The sequence below is a fragment of the Amblyomma mixtum genome, chromosome 4, assembly GCF_055824585.1.
Source record: "Amblyomma mixtum isolate Tamu chromosome 4, ASM5582458v1, whole genome shotgun sequence".
Taxonomy (NCBI): Eukaryota; Metazoa; Arthropoda; class Arachnida; order Ixodida; family Ixodidae; genus Amblyomma; species Amblyomma mixtum.
Window position 1 is genome coordinate 62,988,092 of NC_143015.1, and position 8,466 is coordinate 62,996,557.

The following is an 8,466-nucleotide window of genomic DNA, read 5'->3' on the forward strand; positions in this document are numbered from 1 at the left end:
GTCTTCCCCTCAACACACCCACCGACAGATTACTAGGCCTGGGCCTCCACAACACGATCGGGGAACTGGTGGAGGCCCACCGACAGGCCCAATACATCAGGCTCACAAAAACTTCCACAGGTCGGTATATCCTGGACTTCCTGGGAATCAAAATACCGGCCAACGACCCAACCCTTCTCGCCATCCCACGATCCCTTCACCGAGAGCTTCTCATCAGGCCGCTCCCGAGGAATATGCACCCGTCCCACCATGAGCAGCGCCGCAGAGCCCGTGCGAAGGCACTCCATCGAGCGTACGGCCCCCAGCCGGACGCCGTATGGGTGGACGCTGCCTGCACGGGTGATGAAGCGACAGCAGCTGCGGTGGACTCCTCTTCATCCACCCTCCTCACACTACCTCTCCCTCCAGATACGTCCCCAGAGGCTGCAGAGGAAGCCGCCATTGCACTTGCTATAACCCGCACGGAAGCCCGGTATATTTTAACTGACTCTAAAACTGCGATTCTAAATTTTGCTCGAGGCCGAGTTCATGTCCCTGCTTTTGGCATACTGGACTCGCCCGATGCACCCCCGCCCCGCCAAGTGGAGCTGATATGGGTGCCTGCGCACTCCGGGAATCCCGGAAACGAGGCCGCCAACCTTTTAGCCCGAGGTTCTTTAAACCGGGCTCAGGTGGCCTCGGATCGGGGATTCACGAAGGATCGCATGCACTCATTCAGTGAGCTGACCCAGGCATACAGAGCCTCTCGCCAGCTCTACCCCCCGCCCCACCCCTCCCTAGATAACAGACACGCAACACTCTGGCGCAGATTACAAACACATACTCTCCCCTCGCCCCTTACCCTAACCCACTATCACCCTGCCGCCGCGGTGGCTCAGTGGCTATGGTGCTCGGCTGCTGACCCAAAAGACGCGGGTTCGATCCCGGCCGCGGCGGCTAGAATTTCTTTGGAGGAGAAATTCTAGAGGCCCGTGTACTGTGCGATGTCAGTGCACGTTAAAGAACCCCAGGTGGTCGAAATTTCCGGAGCCCTTCACTACGGCGTCTCTCATAGCCTTAGTCGCTTTGGGACGTTAAACCCCACAAAACCAAAACCAAACCAAACCACTATCATCCCTCCTTCCCCACTCCTGCTTGCGCCCTATGCCCAGAACCCTTCGCTTCTTACCTCCACATCCTTTCCCTCTGCCCGGCGGACCCTCCCCCGCGGGACCTAGAGAACCTCAAGACCTGGGAGGACTGGGAGACCCTGCTGCACTCGGAGGACCTGGCCGTGCAGACCATCGCCACCGGCCGTGCTGCCAGTGTTATGGACCTCAGGAACATAAACACTTGAGTGAAGTGGGGTCGTGCGGGGACCCTGGGGCGTGCCCCGAATTCCTTTGTAAATAAAGTTTTCTCTCTCTCTCTCTTTGAGAATCAAGCATTGGTGTACCAAGTCGAACATATATCAGTCTATTTCTCCGACCACAAAGCTTCCTTCATGACTGTCAAGAACTGTTAGTGGAGTCTTTGTTAAAGGAATACGTGTGAAAAATAAAAAAAATTCTGTGATAGCGCATACATGTGTTGCTCGATTTCTTTGCCTCAATCTATCGAAAAGGTGAAACAGCTTATTTGCTGCGCTCAAATTTCGCATTAGGAAGTAATGTAATCGTCGGTAATTTTTTTCTCGCGTTGTCAGCCGGCCTTGTACCACGCTACGACTTCGGGATCCGTCGACATAGCTTCTCTTAGCCTTTGTTGATGCCCTACTGCGTACGTACGAATACGCTTTCAATTCGCCTCTTCATCCATTGCGCATATTAGAAGCGAGCGCACGCTCACGATCACGCTCACAAGCGAGCACAGCTACGCGGGCGGCCGCGGAAAGAGCACGGCGCATGCGCACTAGGGTGCATAGCTGAGTGATATCACGCGCGGTGAAGTGGCGGCGCGGCGCGAGGTGAACACCTGTGGCTCGGCGTAAACGGTTGCCGCGGAAACGGCGCATGCGCAGATGTGGCCTTGCGCCCGACCCTTGCGGCGAAATGCTCTGAAGCTAGCGTAGTGAAGCTTTCACTTCAGTAACTGTTACCCTGGCTCTAAGAATCATTTCTTTCTGTTTTTTTTTTGTGTCGCGGGGAGGGGGCAACTCGGATAGCTAGTACTGTCCAAGGGTAATCAATAATAGTAAGTCTTCGGAAATACTAATGACGAAATTGCACGGAAGCGTTTACTTGGATCTATAGACCAGAATTTTGAGCCTCTCCAGGGCGCGGCCATTTTGCACCGACTGGCGCGCCGCGGTGCGGGCGTTTCTTTGGGGACTGCGGGGCTGCGGCAGTTCCGCGGCGGCGCCTGCATATATCCGCGCTTCGGGCGCTAAACAAACATTGTCGAGCATACTTCCGCTGCGTGGCTGTGTTGCAGGAAGTATTTACGTTATCAAACCGATAACATTGACGCCTTTTAATGACATTTAGTTTGACATTCAGGTTAATTGTGCCGGCACTTAGAACGCGCTCGTGCTGATATCGAATTCCGTCTTGGTGCTCCACCGCAAATAAACTTTTGTTCAATATCAAGCATTAGGTGTGCGCCTAGCATGCAGTTCCAATTCTCATGCACTCTTATTCCTTCCTGCCGGCCGGACATAAAGCCCCCACCCCTTCCACAAACAGGGCTTTCTTGTCGCCGCGCCAGTTTATAAACAAATTACCGCTGTGAGCCCACTGAGTCGCAGCGCCTACAGAAAAGAAATTTGGTCATGGTTTATGCAACCTGGTGCATAAAAACGTACTTTCGCTTAATTTATTAAAGCTTGAATAGATATGAGCAGCTAATCCAGCTTTCACTAATTCTGAGGTGCGAAGTCGCGTTATTTTATTCAGGAGCTCTCGCCGAGTGTGAGAGCGTTGCGTAGCCGTTTGGCTAAGTGTGAAAATGTAATGAAATCGCGCATAGTATTTTCCTATGAATAAAGTAGATACCGCACCGCTGCGGTGGCTCAGTGGTTACGGCTCTCGGCTCTGGCCCAAAAGACGCGGGTTCGATCCCGGCCGCGGCGGCCGAATTTCGATGGAGGTGAAATTCTAGAGGCCCGTGTACTGTGCGATGTCATCACCATCATCATCAGCCTGACTACGCCCACTGCAGGGCAAAGGCCTCTCCCATGTCTCTCCAATTAACCCTGTCCTGCGCCAGCCGATGCGTGCACTGACATGGCCTGCGCCTGTGCGATGTCAGTGCACGTTAAAGAACCCCAGGTGGTCGAAATTTCCGGAGCCCTTCACTACGGCGTCCCTCATAGCCTGAGTCGCTTTGGGACGTAAAACCTTAATAAACCAAACCAAACTAGTGTAGATACCAACAGCAGAAAGATACTATAGATAAACCTTTACCCCCCAGATCCCTCTGACATGCGTGCGGAAAAAGCAGCTGAAATCGGTAGCGGTCGTGCTTACAATCCTGTGCATGAAATGTGTTTAATGAGAACAAGAGCAAGCTCAGCTCAAGGATGCCGAACACGTACTTGTGATCGAAAACGCGCGCTCCGTCGGGACAACCTTCAGTCTGCAGCTCGCCTATCCAGTTACTACTCCACTGAGTCAAATCAATAGATCTACATTCTGATGCATAAAATTATCATAGATGATATCGAACGTAAAAGGCGACAACAAACGACACGACAGCGGATAAATTTGATTAGAAGTGACGGTTTCCAGTCCGTACAGTATACCTGGTCGATTACCCTCGTAGGTCACGTTAACGAGTAACTGCGCACAAGATAACCGCAGTACTGTCTGGAAGAGGGAAAATGTGAGTAGTGACGCACAGCACACACCCTCATACGTTAGCTGATGGAGCACAACAACGGCAGAAGCGAGCACGTAAACATGCGTTTTACGCGCGGCGCCGGCGCGACCCGCAGTCCCTCGGGCCGCGCGCGCCGACAGATGGCGACTGGTGTCGAGAGTAGGAGCGCGCCCGCAGCCTGCGTGTGAGGGTAAAAAAATCTGGTCTATAGAAGTGTTCTAGGATGTATTCGAACCATATGGTGACAAGTAGCGCATTGTAATGTGTGACTGGTGTTGTCGTTGTGTCGGTTTGCCCACGTTATGAAGCACAAGCTGGAGTGTGAATAGTCTGCGCAACTACGGGACTTGCTGTTTCATGCAGAGCAGAGGTCAAGCCTGTTTTCGGCCACGTAAACCACCTGCTCTAAGCAGTGTTTCTGCGATGCCTAAAACACGTCCCGATTACGCCGTTAGTCTTCAGGCGCAATTACGCTACCCTTGCGGGCGTCAGTTCCGTAGCAGCTGCAAAACTAGCGCGCTCAAAGGAAATGGCGGAGTAAGAGAAGTTTTGCAGTATAAAGGGCAAACGAACAAGTCAGTGCTCTCGGTACCACGATACGAACATTTGCCGAACTTCTTTAAATCTTTTGCTTGGTTTTGTGGCACTCAGGTGACGTTGTATTTTCCTTCCCTCTGTATTCATTTGTTGACCGGAAGTGAGCGTTAGTTATGCAAAAGCACGCAAACAACAAGATTTCCTTATCTCTATGAAAGCAAGATATCAGAAATTTGTTATTTCATTACTCGACTAAAATGTAATTCCTATACAGCCCGCTTTCTGTATCTCTTCTTCCTCCTGAAGTCTTTAATTTTCATATTACAAACGGAGTGCAATTTTCCCGCTCCTATGATAAAGTTTTATTTGTTCAAGTCCTACTGAGTTTATCGCACGCATGTAGCACGCAATCAAAGGGTTCTACTTAATTTTTCTTTCTTTCCAGTACCTAAGAGCAAAGGGTAAGTAAAATAAAAAGCTAACACCTGTTCCATCAATAAATCATGCTGTTAAAAATAGCAGTCAGCATGAAACTCTGCTGTTATAATTTTTTTATGGGAGAATAAGTTGCATAAATAAATTTATTCTCTTTTCCATGCATGCACGTGTCGAATTGTGAAGTCAGCCTTGCAATGAAATCCAGAAAAAAGTATAATATGCAATCTTTCGCTTAATAGACGCTGAAATAGATGCGGTGAGAATTTGCATGGACTATGGATGCGCAAGGAAAAAAAAATAAAGGCGTCAAGTGCGATTCATCACTAAGGACAGCTGGCACGCAGTGGCCGTCTGTAAGGGGAGCTGAGTCACGGATAAAAGCACTGGGCAGAATCGTTAGCTATACGTTTGTTTGTTTGTTTGATCATACAGTCATACTTCCTTTACAGGAGTGAGAAAAAAATAGAACAAGGAAAAGATGACGGGTCTCGCTCCAGGTCGAAAGAGAAACGACAATGCAAAAAAGTGGCAGTATCTATAAAAAGTTACGGTTAAAAATGGGAAGTAAAAAGGAAGATGTCCATCGCATTAGATGCGCTACCGCAAGGGTTGCTACTTAGTAACATGAAAACAAGATATGAGACATAAGACATGCAGCCTGTCACTAACTCTTGCTAATTATTTGTATACGATTTCTTTGCTTCGGCTATTACCATGTAATTAGCAGTGTATCGGTACGAGATATACACGATGTCCCAGTGTTACTTGGATAAGTGCGAATGCAAAGAATTTCTGACTGTACTCACAAGATCATACGGCCGTCCATAATCACGCAGTATTATACGCGATATATGCAGCACAGTAGCGAAAAAGTTTCGAAAGGAATACGACACATTAAGAAACAGTGGCACTGTGAAATTATTTTCCGCTTCAGCCCTAAAATAATTGATCGACGCTGACCAAGGAAAATGGTTCAGCGCTGACAAAGTTTTCAATGAAAATTACGCATGGCATTTAAGATCACTTGCATGCTATGAATTTGAAAGCATTTGCTTGTTTTAAACTTTTTTACTTTCTTTTTGCTTTATAATTTGCATAAAGTCGTCACGCTAAGTAAACACTTGCATCCCCTTCGTTCGCCAATCAGTAACAATCGCCAATCGCGCCTTCATAACACGCTGTTATTCCACTGGTGCAGGGAGAGTAGCGACAAGCCCGCCATGCTGTTGACGTGCGCGCTGCTCTCTTTCTTGGCTTCAACTATGGCCATCACGGCTTTCATTCTGTGGGGAGGTAAGCCACTGGAGGGTCTGAACCGACTCGCACCAAGAGCCAACTAAACCGCTGTATTTAGACAAGCGAAACCCCCTTGTACTTATCCGAATACTGCCTGATTGAAAAGGGCACACCAATATTGGAGCCACCTGACACGCGCCATGTGATCTTTCGCTATGTATTTGTTTCCCTTCTTAGCCATTAAGAATCACACAGAGGCGCACCACAATTGGCACGCGCCTTAATTGAAAACTTAATTGGAGCCCTTCACTAATGCGCCCCTGATAGCTTGAGTCGCTTTGGGACGTTAAGCCCTCATAAACCAAACTACACCTCCATTCGCAACTTCCTGAAAGCAGTGCTTGCACACTACAGGCAAACCATTACACGCCTGGGTGTTACTAGGTCTTGTATTCTAACGCAAGCCATAAAAGCCATTATAATTTCCCGCTAGCGCCTACAACGCCAGCTGCCACCGTTTGCCCAGGACAGCCGTCGCTTGAATCCACTTTCCATTGAATATTCAGTTGACAAAATATACTGTTATATTTATGTCCTCGATTCATAAAAACAGGCGCCGAACAGCTACTGATATCTTACCGTGGATTACATCGATTACACCTTGTCAGGTTGTAGAATTCTAATAAAGGGACTTCTTATAAGAGACATACGCTGATCTCACCTTCAACCAGCTTTTGTGGACATCGCCAATGAGCACCATTTGTCAGCCTTAAGTACCAAGCGCCGAGTAGATCGACGAAAATATTTTCATCTCTAACTTAGAACGACAGAACTACAAAGTACGGTCAGATGGTGGACGTGAAGTTCACGTCGATGGGCTACTCTTCCTACGGGTTACAAAATGTGACTTGCAAAGGGCTTTATCCTTTTACACCAATTTGTTTGACGATCATCAGAAATTTTGGGGGTTTGCCAAAGATTAAAAATATCTGTATTATTTGATGTATTATTTGATGCAATCTAGAACTTCGTAGCAGCAGCGCAAACTCGAAGCATTTGTCAAGATTATTGGAGCCTGGCATATTGTTTGTAAGAAGTAACAGACACGGGCACGACATGTAATGCGAGTTCAAGATGACCGACGCTCCCTTAAGTAAAGGACTGTATGGAAGGCGAGTGCAAGCGTAACACGGGGCGGAACATTGCTCGCGGGAGGGGGGTATAAGGAAGTTGGCATCCAGTTGCACAGCACAGGACGAATGGAATGTATATATAAGAGGGGCATTTCTTCTGCAGTGGACGTAATTCGGCTGATTGTGTTGATTATCATGATGATGGTAGAGGCATCATTTGCCGGTTTATTTCACGGTTAGTTTAAGCATCTACAGTTCGGAGCGTTGCATGGGCACTGGGTGGAAACTTCTACGCACGACCACGCAGCTTCTCCGGACCCTTCGACGACGGAGGATGACAGCACCGCGTACAAGAGGTATCCGCAGGTCGTCTACCGCGGAAGTGTCCAGGTCCGCGTAGCGGTCACTGCTGGTACTGACACAACGGATGTTACACCCTTGAAAAGTGAGTGTAACACCCAATTATGCTGGCATACAGTGCCTGCCACCTTTCGCTTAACGATGCGGCTCGGTTGCTCTTTGTAAAAGTAGTTCGGCAGGTCAGAAGGGGCCCCGATCGAATGCCATGTTTCGCCACCGCTTTTCGACGGACGCCAATCAAAATGGCACTAGTGTGGAGTGGGATGCAAATGCAAGTTAGATAACCTAGTTCATTGAGATTAACCAGGACTGCTTAAGTATGACACATACTGTCTAAGCCGCCGAGGTGGCACAGTAGTTATGAAGCTCGGCGGTGACCCGAAAGACGCGTGTGCGATCCCGGCCGCTGCGGTTGAATTTCTATGGAGGCGAAATTCTAGAGGCGCATCACTGTGCGATGTCAGTGCACATTAAAGTACCCCAAGTGGTCGAAATTTCCAAAGCCCTTCAGTACGGCGTACTGTATAGCGTACCTCATAGCACTTTGGGACGTTTAAGCGCCAGAAACCCTTAACCTTACTTCGCTCTGCTCGCTATCCGCCTTTAAGTTTATATTTTCGCCATAGTTCTCTTTAAGCAACCCGATATAGAAGGGCAAAATACTTTTAAGATAGTTTCAGGCAAGTTTTTCACGGCGCTTTTTCAACAACCTGCCCTCGGCCTAATAAAATTAAACAGCATCATTAGCATTCTTGCGTTTCATGCAACTCTTAGCATGACCCACGCCCTTCGCCTGAAGTATTTCACGCGCCCGTTTGCAGACGTCGGGCCGGAAAAGCTGTTCTGCACGTACGGCCGAAGGACGACTTCAGATGCTGTGATGGCGAGCGACGGCCTTTGCGATGTCGCCTTCTACGACTCCGTCTACGCCAACAGCACGAACTTCCTCTACGGTGGTGGGCCA